General features: G+C 45.9%; 1 long non-coding RNA gene across 1 annotated transcript; it reads right to left on the reverse strand.

Moving 5' to 3' along the window:
* Window positions 1-295: 295 nt before the first annotated feature.
* LOC148135809 (uncharacterized) lies at window positions 296-15492 on the reverse strand. Its single transcript, XR_015754954.1, has 5 exons — window positions 15454-15492; window positions 6299-6405; window positions 3493-3575; window positions 1297-1395; window positions 296-339 (listed from the first exon to the last, which is right to left on the reverse strand). It is a non-coding gene; the product is annotated as an uncharacterized LOC148135809 (long non-coding RNA).
* Window positions 15493-18469: the final 2977 nt, after the last annotated feature.

An 18469-nucleotide genomic window follows, 5' to 3' on the forward strand; every position in this document is an offset into this window, starting at 1 on the left:
GCTGCCCGACGGATACCTCAGTCACTCACCCTGCCAAATGGCCTAGTGAGATTATCACTAGATGAATAATCCAGACACCCAGAAAACATTCTGGGACCCAAGGTTTGGATCCCGTCACGGCAGAGAGTGGAATGTGAATTCAATAAAAATTTGGAATTAAGAATCTATTAAAGACCATGAATCCATTGTTGATTACTGCGAAAAAAACCCATTAGATTAGCTAATATCCTTCAGGGAAGGAATCTGCCATCCTTACCTGGTTTGGCCTACATATGACTCCAGACCCACAGCAATGTGACCCTTTACTGCCCTTTGAGCCCAGCCAGTGACACCCTCATCCTGTGAATGAATAACAAAGAAGGTCAAGTCTTGTACACAACCATACTATTCTTACAGAGAAGTCATCTCTTAGTAAATTTGCTTCTCAACTCCCTGCTGACTATTGGAGAGTGGGGGGGGGGGGGGGTCAATAGTACCATCCCAATAAGGAGATCATCCCTTTCTTATTTCTCAGTTCCACCTGTATAACCTGCCTGGATGTACTCACAGGAATACCCTCTTGAAGCCCAGCTGTAATGTTATCCCTAATCAAAATTACCTCTCCCCCTGCTCTGTTACCCCCTTTCTATCTTTGCTATAGCATCTATATACTAGAACATTAAGCTGCTGGTCCTATCCATCATTAAGTCATGCCTCTGTGTTTGCTATAATATCCCAGTGCGATATTCAAAACCATACCCTGAGCTCCTCTACCCGACCTATCGGGCCTCCTGCATTGAAATAAATGCAGTGTAACTGCTCATTCTGTGCCTTGCCCTTGTCTGCCTTGACTGTTTGACGTCTGAACTGGACCAGCGTCAGACTTAGCTCTTCCTCACTCTCTCTCTGGGTTTACCCATATTCCTTCACTGGTTTAATGCCTCCTGAATAGCACTAGCAACTGTTCCCTTCCAGTGCCAGTACAATCCATCCTTCTGATGGAGGTCAATTCTACCCCACAAGAGATTCCAATGATCCAACAATGTGAACTCTTCTATTCCTATGTCATTGACACCAATAAACAACAGCCTCCCCTCAAAATGGTTATTCTCCCCTTTAAGAATATTCAGCTCCCTCTCTGAGACATCCTTATACAAAAATTACACATTCGAATAATAAACCTTACACTCATCACGTCATCATAAAAGGATTACATGACACATTAAAGGTTTGGGGAGACCTTTTGCGAGAATGCGATGATTCAAAGGAGAATTTTTAAGCAGCAAATGGGATTGATCTGGAACACAATACTCACACACACAATGCGAATATCCAGGTCTGATATACTGAGTAATTCAATTAGAGTTTGGCAGAATATTTACTAAGATTACCATCTGAATGTCCACCTGTAATATCCTGTAATACAAGTTTATAAAATCTGTCACTACCAGTTCAAGTTAGAAACCCACACCATTCCCTCCTTGTGGCCCAGGATGACTGTACATATTACCCTTGAGGACATCAGCAGTCAACTCAGGGGGAAATCTGTGGGTTTCTAGGAGATTCCAACTTGAGATCTCATGTGACTGAACACAGCAGTTCTTTGACACGTTGGAGAAAATGACCCAAGCGTCAGTGAGATATGGGGAACAAGAATGACTTTCTTTTCTTTCATTCCGTGCTGCCGCTCTGCCTCATCAATAAGACATGGGTGTGAAAGGCTAATGCCTAACGATGGGCAAGTTGTCTCCATCCTGACCAATGGGGAGGAAGATCCTCCCAATCACTCCAAAGCGTATCCCAAAAAAGATAGCAACTCTGTCTGCTTCCCACTGCCCAGTGCTCCCAGTAAATGTTTGGATGAATGGGAAGGGGGGATATCTCCTAGAAAAGGCATAACTGTAAAGGTCTAAGAGGATTATGAAAAGAGAGAGATGTACAGGAGAAGGGGCAACAAGTTGCCAGATGGGGTGTAACTTGGGAAAATGGGAAGTTGGTCATTTTGGAGGAGATAATAAAAGAACAAAGTACTATTTAAATGGTGGAAACTGTAGAAAGCTGCACCACAAAGGGACCAGGGTTAATTGTTCAGGAAACACAGAAAGCTACCACACAGTTACAACAGGGAATCAGGAAGGGGAATGGAATGTTTTGTTTCAAAGGTTTTCAGTCTGAGAGTTTGGAGTATATACCTGAGAGTAACGTGTGTAAGTGCTGGTGAGACCACCATATCTGCAGTAATGAGAGCAGTTTTGGTCCCTTTAGATAAGGAAATGTGTCACTTTATTGGAGGCATTTCAGGGAAGATCCAATGAGATGATCCCTGGTTTGGAGGGATTATCTTTTAAATAAAGGCTGAAAAGATTGGGACTCTACTCACTGGATTTTGGAGAAAGAGAGGTGATCTCATTGAGACAGATGGGATTCTTCAGGGGTTTGACAGGATAAATACAGAGAGGATGTGTCTGAGGGTAAATACTGAGAGAGGAGTCTGAAACCAGATTCTGAGTCACGGAATCAAGGGTTCTGTTTTTTATTCAAGTTTAAGGCGACACAGACACGGGTAAGGGATTTCAGTAGCAATGGAGCTGGGGTGAGGTGGAGAAAAGCAACGTTTAAGAGATTGGAATTCCTGGTGTTGTGATTGTGTGGATGTCTGATCAGAAGGTCACCTTGGGGTCAGATATAACAGCAATATTGTGAAGAGAGTCATTCTGCCTCAGAGAGTTCCCAGTGGGAGGGAGGGGCTCAGTAGAAAGGTAAAGGTAAGGCAACGGGTTTAACCGTGACAATGTTTCATTGGAGGAAATTGCAGCTAATCGAGTAGCAGGAATGTGATAAGCAGTTTGATAACTGAGTAACAATGGAGTAATGGAGAGGGATGATGGGGAGGGAGAGCTGGGCATCGTCAGTGTACATATCAAGCCTAACACAGTGTTTTTGGACGATATCACCTCCTGGCACTATGTACGTGAGATACAGGAGAGATCAAGGATAGATCGTTGAGGGACACCAAATGCAAGGAATTCAGAAAGGGAAGGGAGAGTGGAGATGGAGCAGGATTTTCCAACAATGGTGAGGTCAAATATTAGTTTTTCACAGAATGGGAGAGAAGGACATAACCAAAAAAGACCAACAGACAGAACAAGGAACAATATCTATGAATTGGCGAGGGGGGGTGATGAGGCGGCAGCGGAGGAAAGAGAGTTAGAAAGTGAGTTTAGCGAGATTAGGGAAAAGGGTCAAGGTGAGCTCTGATAAGGCTTGACAAGAGACTGGAGAAAGATGTAGGTTTAGGACAAAAACCAGGAACACCATGTGAGGCAGTTTGGATCAGTGGGCTAGTGGGAGGGAGAGAAGCAGCAGATCTGATTATCTCAGTCTTAGTGACAGAGAAACTCCATGTGCACCTCTCTCTTTGTTGGAGAGAAGGATGGAGGAGTCAGGATGATGGACAGTGTTTTACATAGAAACAAAACCAGGGTTAGTGATATTTAAAATGAGTGAACAAACCTGATGTATTTAGCTTTTATCCAGAATATTAAAACAAACGACTGAAGTCCTGGTTCGAATCCCGTCTTGGCAGATGGTGGAATCTGAATTCAAGAAAAAAAAAAGTGTTAGGAATCTCCTGATCTCCATGGAACCATTGTCAATGGCGAAAAAAATCCTACCAACCTGACAGCGGCCCAGCCAGCTGCTCACTGTACTAATCACTGCAAAGTCTCAACACAGGAATGAAACTGGATGGACCAGTTGGCAACTAACAAGTCACCAGAAATTACAACCACAGAATCAGCACTCTCAATGTTCCATCGCCCTCCTCACTAACATATGGTGTTTGGTGCCAAAATGTGGAGAGCTGTCTCACAGACTAGTCAAGGAACAGCCTGCCATAGTCATACTCACGGAATCATCCCTTACATACAATGACCAGACACCACCATCACCATCCCTAGATATCGAGAGTGTGGTGCTGGAAAAATACAGGCAGCATCCGAGGAGCAGGAGAATCGATGTTTCGAGCCGAGGCCCTTCATCAGCCTGACCTGCTGTGCTTTTCCAGCACCAGACTCTTGACTCTGATCTCCAGCATCTGCAATCTTCACTTTCTCCTGAAATCTCTGGATATGTCCTGCCCCACCAGAAGGACAGACCAAGCAGAGGTGGTGGCACAGTGGTGTACAGACAGGGAGGATTTGCCCTGGGATTACACAGCATTGGCCCCGGAGACCAGGAAGTCTCATGGCTCCTGCTGATTACCACATCCCCTCCTCCCTTGGCTGATGGATCAGTTCTCCTTCATGTTGAACAACATTTGGAGGAAGCACTGAGGCAATAAAATGGTGTCAAACGTACTCTGGGTACAGGATTTCAATGTCCATAATCAAGACGAGCCTTGCAACAGAATTACTGACTGAGCTGGCCAGGTCCTAAAGGATATAGCTGCTCAACTGAGTCTGCAGTGGGTGGTGAAGGAACCAACAAGAGGGAAAAACATACTTAATCTCATTGTTATGAATTGACAAGCTGCAGATACATCTGTCCATGACAGTATCAGTATGCGCGACCATCACACATTCTTTTGGAGACAAAGTCTTGCCTTAAAGTTGAGACAAACCTCCATTGTGTTGAGTGACACTATCACCATTCTAAATGGGACAGACTTTGAAGAGATGTAGCATCTCAGACTGGGTATCTCTGAGGCACTGTGGGACATCAACTGCAGCAGAACTGTACTCCAGCACAATCTGTAATCTCATGGGTTTGTAAATCCTGCTCTCACCCATCACAATGGACAGGAAAGGAGGGCATGCCATGAGCAGCACCAGGCAGACTTAAAAATGAAGTGCCAACCTGGTGAAGCTATCAAACAGAACTATCTGCATATCAAACAGCATCAGCAGCAAGCAACAGAGCTAAGTGATCCTACATCCAATGAACAGATCGGAGCTCTGCATTTCTGCCACACCCAGTTGTGAACGGTGATGGACAATTTAAACAACTCACTGGAGGAAGCATCACAGATATCCCCACCCTTACTGATGGAGGGGCCTCACACATCCATGTACCAGATAAGATGACAGCATTTGCAGCAATCTTCAGCCAGAAGTGCAAAGTGGGATGATCCATCTCAGCCTTCTCCAGTGGTTTCTAACATCACGGATGTGAGTTTTAAACCAGTTCGATTCAGTTTGAATCACATCAAGAAATGGTTAAGTAGTGTAAAGGCTACTGGCCCTGCCAATATTCTGGCAATAATACTGATGGCTTGTGCTCCAAAACTTGCCACCCACCAAGCCGAGTACAGCTCCAGCACTGGAATCTACCGACAATGTGGAACATTGCCCAGGCATGTTCAACACAAAAACACAGGGCAATCCCCATCTATCAGTCCACACTCGACCAGCAGTAAAGTGATGGAAGATGTCATCAACAGTGCTACCAAGCAGCAGCTGCTCAGCAACAGCCAGCTGAGTGACACTCATTTTAGGCTCCACCAGGGCCACTCAGCTCCCGATTGTGTTACCGCCCTGATTCACAACCTGGCAACCAGCTAAATCCCAGAGGTGAGGTGAGTGTGATAACTCAGTCCCACTCCAAGACCACTATTTCTAGCTGATTACACCCTTGTGTCAGCTCATACACTTTCATCCACTTTGTGTTATCTCCAGACTTCATTTTCCAAACACACTCAGGCCCAGCTTCCCACATTCAACCTCCCTGTAATCTCAAGAAAGTCTAAATCTCTGCTTGTTGATTCATCAAAAGGCTCCTAATTATAATCAACAGCATACAGCCATAGGGATGTACAGCAAGGAAACAGACCCTTCGGTCCAACCCGTCCATCCCGACCAGATATCCCAACCCAATCTAGTCTCACCTGCCAGCACCTGGCCAATATCCCTCAATTTAAAATTTTCACACTTGATTTAATTCCTGGCTGTGATCATCCTAGCTCCCTGCACCACACACACTTTGAGACCTCGACGACCCATTTTCTTCGAGACTCCCAACCATTTGTTAATTAAGTACTTCACCTGTGTGGCTGTTTCTACAGTTGCTGAAGCAGCATGATCTGAAATTCGCAAAAACCTCATAGGTTTGCTTTCCACCTTTAAGACATCCCTCAAAACCTGCTTTTTGGCAATTTGGTCACCTGACCTAATATCTCCATCTCTGGCCTTATGTCTAAAGTTCTCAATAGTATTTTTGTGAAATTATAAGCATGATGATAAAACTACAAACTGTTCTTGATTTGGACATTATCTTCAAATCATCACTGTTGCTGTAATGAATACTCTGTAATGTCTCTTACCCAACCACATTGTAGGAGCACCTTCACCACACAAACTGCAGCTGTACAAGAAAGTCAAACATCACCCTCTCCACAGGCAACAGGGTTTTGGCATTAATCACTGGTATCTGTGGAAGGAGAAACACAGTTGATGTTTCAGGGAGTGGAAAATGGATTACAGGGAATGAAAAGAGTGCAGAATTTGATAGTCAGAAATGGAAGGAAAATACACTTGCTTGTTGGAAAAAATAATTCTTGACTGTAAAAAATATTCAAGAAAAAAGTAATCTGATAATAGAGCAGCACATGGTCAGGGGCTGGGCTGCAGTGAATAACTCATTTACAAAGTGTGAGAGACGATTTCGGTACAAACACTTGAGATGTGCATGACCCCAGAGTCTAAGGGGAATAGAGCCATAGGGGTAGGGTAAAACATGCTTCTCTGTAATAAAAGACGAGACATCTGCTGCTACGGATTGATAAGACCACTCACATTGACATAGTAGAAAAACAAGTCCTTGATTAATAGGACCACTAACTCTGACAGAGAAGAATAAGTCCTTGACTGATAAGACTACAGGGTAAGAAAAAAACAACTCGGGAGACATCTGCTATAGACTTTAAGATAAGGATGTAGAATGGAAAATTACTGAACGGTTTAGAATGTGAACCTCGTGACTCTTAAGAGCCACAGAGGGGAGGGTCTTGTCCTGTATTTAATCAGAAGACATTGTTAGCCTCGGCGCGCTTTTCTCAGAAGGGTGCCCAACTCTGCAGACTTGCTAATAAAACTTTGTTTTCCTGAATTTGTCTAGAGCGATTATTGAGAAGCGATTTTCGTTTCGAACAAACTTGGGGGCTCGTCCGATCAACACTCCGGCCGCGAGGGGGGCTGAGGAAGGACATCGGAGAAGGTGCACCCTGCCGAGTTCGGCAGTCCCTGATTCCTTGCTTGTCGCCCCGCGCGGCTTGAGCGAGTGATATCCGGAAGGCTCAGGAGAACAAAGGAGGGGTGTGGCCGAGGCAGTGGGGACGGTTAACGATCGAGTAATTTCGGTGCACCGAACCCAGGTAAGAAAAGACTTGCGGGAACCGTCTTTCCGGAGGACTGGGGACCTGCGGAGTGCCTGTAGATTTTTCTACAGAGACCTGGGACTCAGGAATCTAGAGACCGGGGCTCGTCTGTGCAAGATTTTGCAGAGACCGTGTTTGCGGAGGAACGTGGACCTATGGGGTGCCTGTAGATTTTTCTACAGAGACGTGGGACACAGGACTCCAAAGACCGGGGGTGCCTGCAAAGGGACCTGGGCGATCACGGAACTGAAGGTCCGGGAATTGGCTAAATAGTGATAGATTATCACGGGATAGTACAGGGATCTCCAATTTTACAAAGTCCTCGGCAATGGGAAGTAAGGGATCCAAGGCGGATCAGGGAGAGGTAGGCTTGAGCGTAGACAATGAAAAACACCCCGGGGTACCTGCCGATAGTCCGTTAGGCATAATGTTAAATAATTGGGGTCAGGGTAGGGGAAAAGGAAAATCTAGACAGAAGATGGTGAAATACTGTCGAACGTGGTCCCAAAAACCTATTCAGGGAGACTCAGTGTGGTGGCCTAAATTCGGCACTGATGAAGACTGGGTCCGGCAAGCTCTAATTTTATATGTCACTTCCAAACCTAATGTTACTCGGGAGGAAAGTGATTACGCCCTTTGTTGGCTACCAGTCGCACTATCTTGCAAAAGGAAGGTAGCCAATGAAGACTCGAAAGGGCAGAAAGATTGGGAACCTTTAGATCACTTACCGCCGCCCTACGTGACCCCGTCTGCCCCGCAAAATAGTCCTTCGGGTGGCGACGATTCAGGGGAAGGGGAAAAAAGCGGGGAGGAACCACCCGGTGCCTCAGGAGTACAGACTAGATCTCAAGCTGAAAAGAGTCACAGACGAAACTCTGTCCCGATTGCAAGAATGAATCCACTCCGGGAAGTGCCCATGGGAGGCGCGGAAGGAGGGACGGGATATGTGAACGTCCCCTTAACGAGTACTGAAGTACGGAATTACAAGAGGTAGATGAAGGGCCTCCTGGAGGACCCCATGGGCCTGGCTGAACAATTAGATCAGTTCCTGGGGCCAAATACTTACACGTGGGATGAGATGTATTCCATCATGGGAACATTGTTCTCTAGCCAGGAGCGACAGATGATACGACAAGCTGCGCTGTTGGTCTGGGAGAGAGAGGGAGGAGCAGGAGGGGAGCAGAAATTTCCCCTCACCGACCCCGAGTGGGATAAGCAAACGGAAGAAGGAAGACGCAACATGAGGGACATGCGGGAATATTGGATAAAAGGAATAAGGCAGGCAGCCCCGAAGGGGCACAATTTTACCAAGGCCTTTGGGAATAATCAAAACCCGGAAGAAACCCCTACAGACTTCCTAGACAGGATTAGGAAGAACTTGCAGCAGTTCGCTGGGGTGGACCCTGAGACGGAAGTGGGACAGCAACTCATACGGGTAGAGTTTGTATCAAAAGCCTGGCCAGACATACGAAAGAAGTTAGAGAAACTGGATGATTGGGATAGTAAACCTCTGAGTGAACTACTACGGGAGGTGCAAAAGGTGTTTGTGAGAAGGGACGATGAGAAGCAAAAGAAGGCGACAAAGATAATGATGCAGACGGTGCAACAAGTGACAGCTGGAAGGAGGGAAAAGGGGGAGCCGTGGCAGGAACAGGAAAGGGGAGAGTCGTGGCAAGAGCAGAGGAAAAGAGGACCGGGGCCGGAACAAAGGAAGGGTGGAGGAACTCGAGGCCGCGACAGGGAAACGAGGAGGATACTCAGATGTTACTACTGTAATGAAGAGGGACATTTTAAGCGAGAGTGCCCCCGCTACAAGCGGGAAGTGCGGTCGTACGCCCTGATGGAGGAAGATTAGGGAGGTCGGGGGTTCCTACCCTTGGGGCAAAAGGACTATCGACAGGAACCCCTGGTAAACTTGAAAGTAGGGCCCCAAGGGTCGGAGATTACATTTATGGTGGACTCGGGAGCCGAAAGATCAAGTATAATCCAAATACCCCCCGGCGCCCGAGCAGGAAGAACAGTTATGGGGGTATCTGGCATTGGAGGAAAGACATTGCAAGTCCCAGTCGTGGAGGACGTGGAAATTGGGTATGAACACAGAACTACTAAACGAGACCTCCTTCTACTGCCATCGGCGGGGTTTAATTTGTTAGGAAGAGACTTGCAGGTCAAACTAGGGATCGGAACGGTACCAAGTAACGGGGAAATGGTGGTAAGGTTGTTCGCCCTCACCGAAGAAGACGATCAACAGATAGACCCGGGAGTTTGGTACCGAGAGGGGAACAGAGAGGGTCTAAACATCAAACCTCTCCAAATCACCATGTTACCAGGAAGAGGCCCGGTAAGAAGGAAACAGTACCCGATTGCTATGGAAGGACGGGAAGGGTTACAACCTGTGATAGAAAGATTAATCACAGATGGATTACTGGAGGAATGTATGTCCCCTTTCAATACTCCAATACTCCCTGTTTGAAAGCCGGATGGGACGTATAGGCTGGTGCAAGACTTGCGGGGGTTGAATGAAGTAGTCCAGGCTAGATACCCGGTGGTGCCCAATCCCTACACGTTAATGAGTAAAATTCCCCCCGAACATGAATGGTTCAGCGTAATAGATCTGAAGGATGCCTTCTGGAGTTGCCCCCTTGATGAAGAAAGTTGGAACCTTTTTGCATTTGAATGGGAGAATCCCTTCACAGGACAAAAGCGACAGTTAAGATGGACAGTCTTGCCGCAGGGATTCACGGAGTCACCCAACTTGTTTGGACAAATACTGGAGCAGATCTTAGGAGGATTTCGGTGTAACGCGGAGAATCAATTGCTCCAATATGTCGATGATCTCTTACTCTCAGGACCAAGAGAAGAGGAGGTACGAGCAGACACCGTTGCGCTGCTGAACTTCCAGGGGAAACAGGGCGTACGCGTCTCCAGGTCAAAACTCCAGTTTGTGGAGCAAGAAGTAAGATATCTGGGCCATCAGGTCAGTAAGGGGCATCGCCGTATCACACCAGAACGAATATCGGGGATTACGGGTATGCCAATACCCAGGATGAAGAAGGAAATCAGACAATTCCTGGGGCTAGTAGGGCATTGCCGGATATGGATTGAAAGTTACACCACTCTAGTAAAGTTTTTGTACGACAAACTGGGACAAGAAGAACAAAAGCTGGACTGGTCAGATGAGGAGGAGCAGCGATTTAATATTCTTAAAAATAAACTGATCCGAGCTCCTGTATTGGCTTTACCCACCCTGAAGGAACCGTTCCAGTTATATGTTAATAGCGCCGGCGGAATTGCCCAAGGTGTGCTTACCCAGCTGCGGGCAGGGAAACGTCAGCCGGTTGCATTTTTGTCAAAAATGTTAGACCTCGTGTCACGTGGGTGGCCGACCTGTATATAGGCAGTGGCAGCTACGGCAATGTTAGTAGAAGAGGCCCGGAAACTTACCTTTGGAGGAAGAATCACAGTATACTCCCCACATTCGGTTAGTACCATACTGGCTCAAAAGGCTCACCGCTGGTTAACAGACTCTCGCATCCTGAAGTATGAGACGATTTTGATGACCGGAGACGATCTCAATTTTGCAAAAGATCTCAGTTGCAACCCTGCCCAGTTTCTATATGGACGTCCTGTAGATGGGGAACAGGAGCATGATTGCGTGGAATTTGTAGACTTACAGACCAAAATCCGAGAGGACCTGCAAGAGGCCCCGCTGGGTGAAGGACAGGAACTGTACATCGACGGGTCCTCCCGGTGCATCAGTGGGGTACGGTACAGTGGCTATGCTGTCGTAGATGGCGCAACGAAACGGACGATCGAGTCCGGACGACTGCCCGGGAAGTGGTCAGCCCAATCCTGTGAGTTGTACGCCCTCCAGAGGGCCCTGAAGTTATTGGAAGGGAAAGTGGGGACCATATATACTGACTCAAAGTATGCATACGGAATCGTTCATACTTTCGGGAAAATCTGAAAAGAGCGAGGATTGATAACTTCCCGGGGAAAAGAATTAGCTCACGAACAAATGATCAGCCTAACGTTGGAAGCCCTGGCGTTGCCTACAGAACTCGCAGTAGTCCATGTACCCGGTCACCAGAAGGGGTCGAAACCGGAAGCGGTGGGAAACCGGCTGGCAGACGAGGAAGCCAAGCGGGCAGCGGTCGAAAAACACGTCCAATTATTAACATTAATACCGTTGAGGGAAGGGCTCGCTAAACAACCCGTCTTCACCCAGGGGGAGATTGATAAAATGGATCAATTGGGTGCCCGGCTAGAAACTAACGGGAAGTGGACGGTTCCTGATGGGAGACAAGTACTAAACAAACAGATCACCCGGAGTATTCTGCACCGATTACATCATCAGACCCACTGGGGGGTGCAAGCTATGTGTGACACGATCCTGAGAGACTATGTATGTAGGGGGATATACACGTTAGCCCAACAAGAAATAGTCGGATGCCCCACTTGCCAGCGAATTAACAAGAAAGCCATGCGTTCTATGCCAGCTGGTGGTCAGCCCCTCGCAATTAGGCCATTCCAGAGGATCCAAATTGACTTTACAGACTTACCCCCAGTACAGAGATGGAAGTATCTGCTAGTAATAGTAGACCATTTCACTCACTGGGTAGAGGCTTTCCCAACCGCCAAAGCCGGTGCACCAACCGTGGCCCGACGATTGTTAGAGAACATAATCCCGAGATATGGCATAATGGAATCTATCGACTCAGACTGCGGGACACATTTTGTTTCTAGGCTACACCATTTGATCTGTACTGCCCTGGGTATCCAATGGAAATTCCATGCACCCTGGCATCCCAAGAGCTAGGGTCGAGTTGAGAGAATGAATGGCACACTCAAGACCTAATTGACTAAGCTGATGTTAGAAACTAAGTTACCATGGCCAAAGTGCCTTCCCATTGCCCTATTGAGAATACGTACAGCACCTCGCCGGGATATCGGGGTCTCCCCCTATGAGATGCTGTTCGGATTACCATATTGGAGTAAGGTTGATGGGTGTCCCACTCTACAAGGGGGAGATGTATTTGTCAGAGACTATTTACTGGTCTTATCCCGTTCTTTTGCAGAACTCCGGAGGAAGGGTCTCCTGGCTCAGACTCCGCCGCTCAACTTCCTCTTGCATAAGGTGGAGCCCGGAGATTGGGTACTTGTAAAGACCTGGAAGGCCGAAAAGGTCCAGCCACAGTGGGAAGGACCGTTCCTGGTCCTGTTAACAACTGAAGCCGCTGTTCGGACAAAAGAAAAAGGGTGGGCGCACGCATCGAGGATAAAGGGGCCTATTCTGCCAGAAGGAGAGAGTACTTGGACATGCGGGCCAGGGGACAAGCCGTTGGTGGTAAAGCTGAAAAGACAGCGACAATGAACTCTACCTGGACTGTATTGATGGGGATATTGATCAGTTTACTCCTGTATGTGGGGAAGGGTGAGGGGAGATGTGACAAATGTCGGACTACGGTGAGGCTTGGGAGTCAGATCTATTCGGGGTCATTTGTGTCTCACTCCCATTTGAACGATTGGTGTTACGATGTGAATGCACGGCAAGAATGTTGGGAGGGTGGAAAACCCTATTATCAGGTGTATAATAAAGGGTACGGTGGCAAAGCCCTTGGATGCCCTAACAATGACCGCTGGGTGTGTGTTAACAAAGCTGGGCAGTGGGGGCTACCCTCTGTGTTGCTCGAAGAACATGTGGACAGGGTCAGGGAGACATTAGTACAGAACATTAAACGGAAGTTAGAGAAAGAGCGCGACCGTCAAAGGACGGTCGTTGTCTCCAAGGTGCCGTCTATATACAAGGAGGTAGAAGAAAAGATCAAACTCCCCGAAGTAACACAGAACCTGTTTATTGATCTTACGTCGAGGATAGCCACCGTGTTAAATATTAGCAATTGCTGGGTTTGTGGGGGGCCACATATGACTGAACAATGGCCGTGGTCTGGTCAAAGCTTAGATATATGGGAGTTGCTTCAGTATAATTGGACACATGTCAATGAAAGGAAAGGGCAGGTGTGGAGACTGACTAACAGCCCGGAAGGCCAGTTCTGTGTTGAAGGGAAAGGGAAGGTTGAGGTGGGTATCGGCCCCTGTCAGAGTGTGTTGAATGCAACCACACAAGTCTGGTGGCCTGAGGATATCACATGGTACATTGCTAAACAGGAGAACCGCAATTGTGTGAGGCTGAGCGATGACTCTCGGTTTTGGAATTGTAGCGGCACCGGCCCTTATGAGGGCATCCCTGGGATAAAAGAGGTGTGGAATGGAGTTGCGAAACGGGGGGCCTGCCCCAGATGGCCTATTCTGGATATGCGGTAATCAGGCATATGCCAAGTTGCCCATCGGATGGGCTGGGGTATGTTTCCTGTGTCTAGTTAGACCAGAGTTCTTCTTATTACCCCGGGAGGAAGGCCACGACTTGGGGGTTAAACTATTTGACTCCCTGCGGAGGCCAACAAGGGATATCCAAGTTGGTGATTGGGGGGATGAATGGCCACCGGCCCGTATTATTGAATACTATGAGCCTGCTACATGGGCACAGGACGGATCATGGGGATACCGTACTCCTATCTATATGTTAAATCGAATTATCAGGCTCCAAGCAGTCGTAGAGGTCATTACTAATCAGACCGCCCTGGCCCTGGAGTTGCTGGCTAAGCAGCAGAATCAGATGAGGGCTGCTATATACCAAAACCGGCTTGCCTTGGATTATCTGTTGGCCTCGGAAGGGGGCGTGTGCGGGAAGTTTAACCTGACTAACTGCTGTCTGAAAATTGACGATAATGGTAAAGCGGTTTTGAAGATTCCCGATAAAATTCGGAAACTGGCCCATGTGCCGGTTCAATCCTGGCGTCCTCTTGGTAGCATCGGATGGTAGGATGGTCTCTTAGGTGGTAGTTGGTGGTGCTGGTGTTACTGGTGGCTGGGGGGGGGGGGGGGCGTAATGCTTTTACTCATCTTACCCTGCCTGACCCCCTGTGTTCAATCTTTAATCCAGAAAAATATTTCCCAACTCCAGGCAGTGGCGATACCCCAACATGGAACGCAGGAACTTAAGGTGCTGTTGCTGTGAAAGACCAAGGATTTCCCGGGCCCTTGATGAGAGGAGGCTTATCTTTGTCATGCACATCCTAAAAAAAGGGTGGAATTGTGAGAGACGATTTCGGTCCAAACAACTGAGGTCTGCATGACCTCAGAATCTAAGGGGAATAGAGCCATAGGGGTAGGGTAAAACATGCTTCTCTGTAATAAAAGACGAGACATCTGCTGCTACGGATTGATAAGACCACTCACATTGACATAGTAGAAAAACAAGTCCTTGATTGATAAGACCACTCACACAGAATAGAAAAACAAGTCCTTGATTAATAGGACCACTAACTCTGACAGAGAAGAATAAGTCCTTGACTGATAAGACTACAGGGTAAGAAAAAAACAACTCGGGAGACATCTGCTATAGACTTTAAGATAAGGATGTAGAATGGAAAATTACTGAACGGTTTAGAATGTGAACCTCGTGACTCTTAAGAGCCACAGAGGGGAGGGACTTGTCCTGTATTTAATCAGAAGACATTGTTAGCCTCGGCACGCTTTTCTCAGAAGGGTGCCCAACTCTGCAGACTTGCTAATAAAACTTTGTTTTCCTGAATTTGTCTAGAGCGATTATTGAGAAGCGATTTTCGTTTTTAACACAAAGGATCTATAAAAGTAATAATACAGGACTAAACAGACCAGAAATATACCCATGGTTCGAGACTGAGGAAGCTAGATATTGACAAAGTGGTGATGAGGGAGCCCAGAGGTGAATCAGAGCAGTATTGGCTGCTATGATCCTGAAGACTCTATGCCAGAGAAAGGCTGCACAAGCGCCTGGCTGCACCTTGCCCCCTACAAAGATGGCGGCAGCGCACGTGTCCCGAATAAAGATGGCGGCGCTCACTCACACCTGCAGCCGCGCTGAGGCAATTCCCCATTTACTGCAAACACGGGACTGGGACGTTCAAATTTGTGTTTTCCGACGTGCACAATTTGTTTGTCAAACCTCTCCGCTCATAGCAACAGTTTTTCTCTCGTTTCCTGTTTATTTCTTTCCTTACCGTATCCTTTCTCTCCATAACTTGCCGAGCATTCATTACAGCGACTCTGCGCCACGCGAGAGGGTGATCACATGGTTTAGTTTAGCTCCGCCTTTCATTCACTTTGATTAGTTGGAGGACCAACATCCTGCTAGGTCATCCAGCTCCACCCACCGTCCTTTCATTGGTCCGGTGCTGACATCAATCACCCGGGGTCCCTTTGGTGGCTCGAGCATGCGCAGTGCGTCCTGCTTGAGCTGATATGTTGGGTAATGTGATGGGAGAGTTTACTGAGGGTAAGAATTCCCTTTGTGTGAGCTCTGCAGTAGATTTCCTTTATTCATGGAGGGAATTGCCTTCCTACTCATGACTGTATAGCTGTGATTGATGAATCAATGCCACCTGAATCAGTACATAAACACCCCATTTTCATTCCTTTTCACAACATCTGAGATTTTTACCACATTGTATCACGCTCTTCTTTGGAAACAAAAACAAAACAGGAATCGGTGCAGGAGGAGGGCATTCATTCCCCTCAGCTTGTTCCCCCATTCTATCAGATCATGGCTGGGCCAATCCAGACCTCAACACCTCTTTTATGCTTGATCCGCATAGCCCTCAACTGCTCAATATTTCTAAAATCTATCTGTCCTCTTAAAATAATTTGAGATAGAATCATAGATTGCCTACTGTGTGGAAACAGGCCCTTCAGCCCAACAAGCCAGAATAACCCTCTGAAGAGTAACCCAACCATTCCCCTCCCACATTAAACTTTCACAATTGTTTGGGCGAGAAAATTCTAGCCATTCACTGAGAGAAAAAAATCTTTATTTTTTTCTAAAATGAATGTTCCCTTATGTAATGTCCCCTGGTTTGAGACTTCACTAGTGCTAGATCGAGTCAACATCTACCCTTTCAAGCTCCTCAGAATCTTGTTTCCGTAAGATCACCCCTGCTTATCTATTCTTGATAGGTCAACCCTTTCGTCCTCGAAGCAGCTAAGTGAATCTTTTTTGAATGGTCTCCGATGTGGTTTATCCTTTATTAAATATGGGAGCTAACATTATATACAGTACTCCAAGTGAGGACTCAGCAACAGCCAGTGTGGTTAACCAATCCTCAGTCCATGCTAATACATTACCCCGATACCATGAGCTCCTAAATTGTGCAATTAACTTTTATGTAGCACCTTATCATTTGCATTTTTAAACTCCAAACACAAAACATAATTGGATTACCCTTTATCAGCCCTGCCTGTTATCTCCTCAATGAACAGTCGCAAATTTGTCAAATATAGTTTCTCTTTCACAAACCCCAGTCTATCATGTTTTAATGATAAGCTTTTCTAAATGTCCTGCAATTTCTTACTTTAATATTCGACTCTGTAGATTCTTTCAGTAGATTTGTTAAGTATGATTCCCCTCTCTGAAATCCATGCGGACTCTGTCCAATCCTGTCACTGTTCAGTAAGTAACTTGATTGTACTCCAATATAGTTAGTAAATGTATCTGTATTTATTTTTTTAAAAATCGATTACTTATAATTGCTGGACCCATGCAATAATCAATGAACTTGTGACCCTGAATTTGGGTTATAATGTTTTTTTTTTCTGTTAATTCCTTTTCATACTGTGTTATGCAGACAGCACCGAATGATCACTCTTAATTGTGAGTAACTTTGAAAATAATATATTTTAAAAATGACATCCCAAAATGCTGCCTCATTATTGTGCAAGGAGGATTTTGCATTCAATAATTTGCAGATAAAATTGAACAGCTTTTTGCTGCAATTTGGCCAGACTGAAGATTACACCAAAGTGGCAACTCTGCTCTCAAATTCTTACTTGACACTGCCCAAGGCGATACTGATGGGTCTTTACTTTGCCATTCTTGTTCACCAGCTTTATTTCCAGGTTTAATCCTATAATCATTCTAGAGCTTGTAATTTTAGACAACTTCTCTTTTAGGTACATATGTAAATATCGTACTGAAATGTTGCACTGAATGGTGCCAAATCTGAAATTAGTCTCTAATCTGATAGTAACATGTTCTGACCCTTCTACGTATGTATTGGCATAAGTCTATGCCCGTTATTTTTCTGAAGCCTGTGTTTCCTGATGAAGGGCTTATGCCCGAAACATTAACTCTCCTGCTTCTCGGATGCTGCCTGACCTGCTGTGCTTTTCCAGCATGACACTTTTCCATACTGATGTCCAGCTTCTTTGGTCGTCACTTTCTTCTTTGAGTAGATTAAACCAAGAATATTTTTTGTTGATCAAAGTGCAATAGGAACCAATTCATGAAATTCAGATATCTCACATTTACCTTAACTATGTGAAGGCTAAGACATTACTAAATGATTGTCAGTAATTGAAACCGTGCTGACAAACTTGTGCAGTATCAGTGCCTCACCTTTAGCGTGTTCCCAGGTATCGCGCAGCTGCAGTATTTTGTTTTGCACTCAGCTATATGTTGTTCTCACTTGTTTCTTTGTGAAAGATTACAAAACTAACTTGTATGAATCATTTCTTTAACCAATGTTGGGAGACAAAAAAGTCAGTATTTCAAGTGCTGATAAAGAAAAATAAACTGATAATCAGTAGAAAGGGTTTTAGATGGATATGGAACAAATGCTGGCAAATAGGACTAGATTAATTTTGGATATCTGATCAGCATGGGCAAGTTGGACTGAAGGGTCTGATTTTGTGTTGTACAACTGTGACTTCATTCTCTCAATTATTCAAGACGTTAAATACTTCGAGGAGAAAAGGAGAATTTATGCAGACAATGCACTTGAAATGATGATTGAGGTATATCAAACTCACATTGTTGCTGTGGTTCTGTTCGCCGAGCTGGAACCACAGCAACGAGCACCCGAGCTACAAATCTTCGCACAAACTTTGAACTCACATTGTTTCATGACCTTTTCCTCTGGGTTCTTCAATGAACAAACTTGTTTTGTTATCTGAATAACTATGTATCATGTGATTTGTTTTGCACAAAATATTTCGTTATGATCTAGTGAACTATTAAGAAGT

The sequence above is a fragment of the Chiloscyllium plagiosum genome, unplaced genomic scaffold, assembly GCF_037043375.1.
Source record: "Chiloscyllium plagiosum isolate Xiang-an unplaced genomic scaffold, Cpla_swu_hap1 HiC_scaffold_48, whole genome shotgun sequence".
NCBI lineage: Eukaryota > Metazoa > Chordata > Chondrichthyes > Orectolobiformes > Hemiscylliidae > Chiloscyllium > Chiloscyllium plagiosum.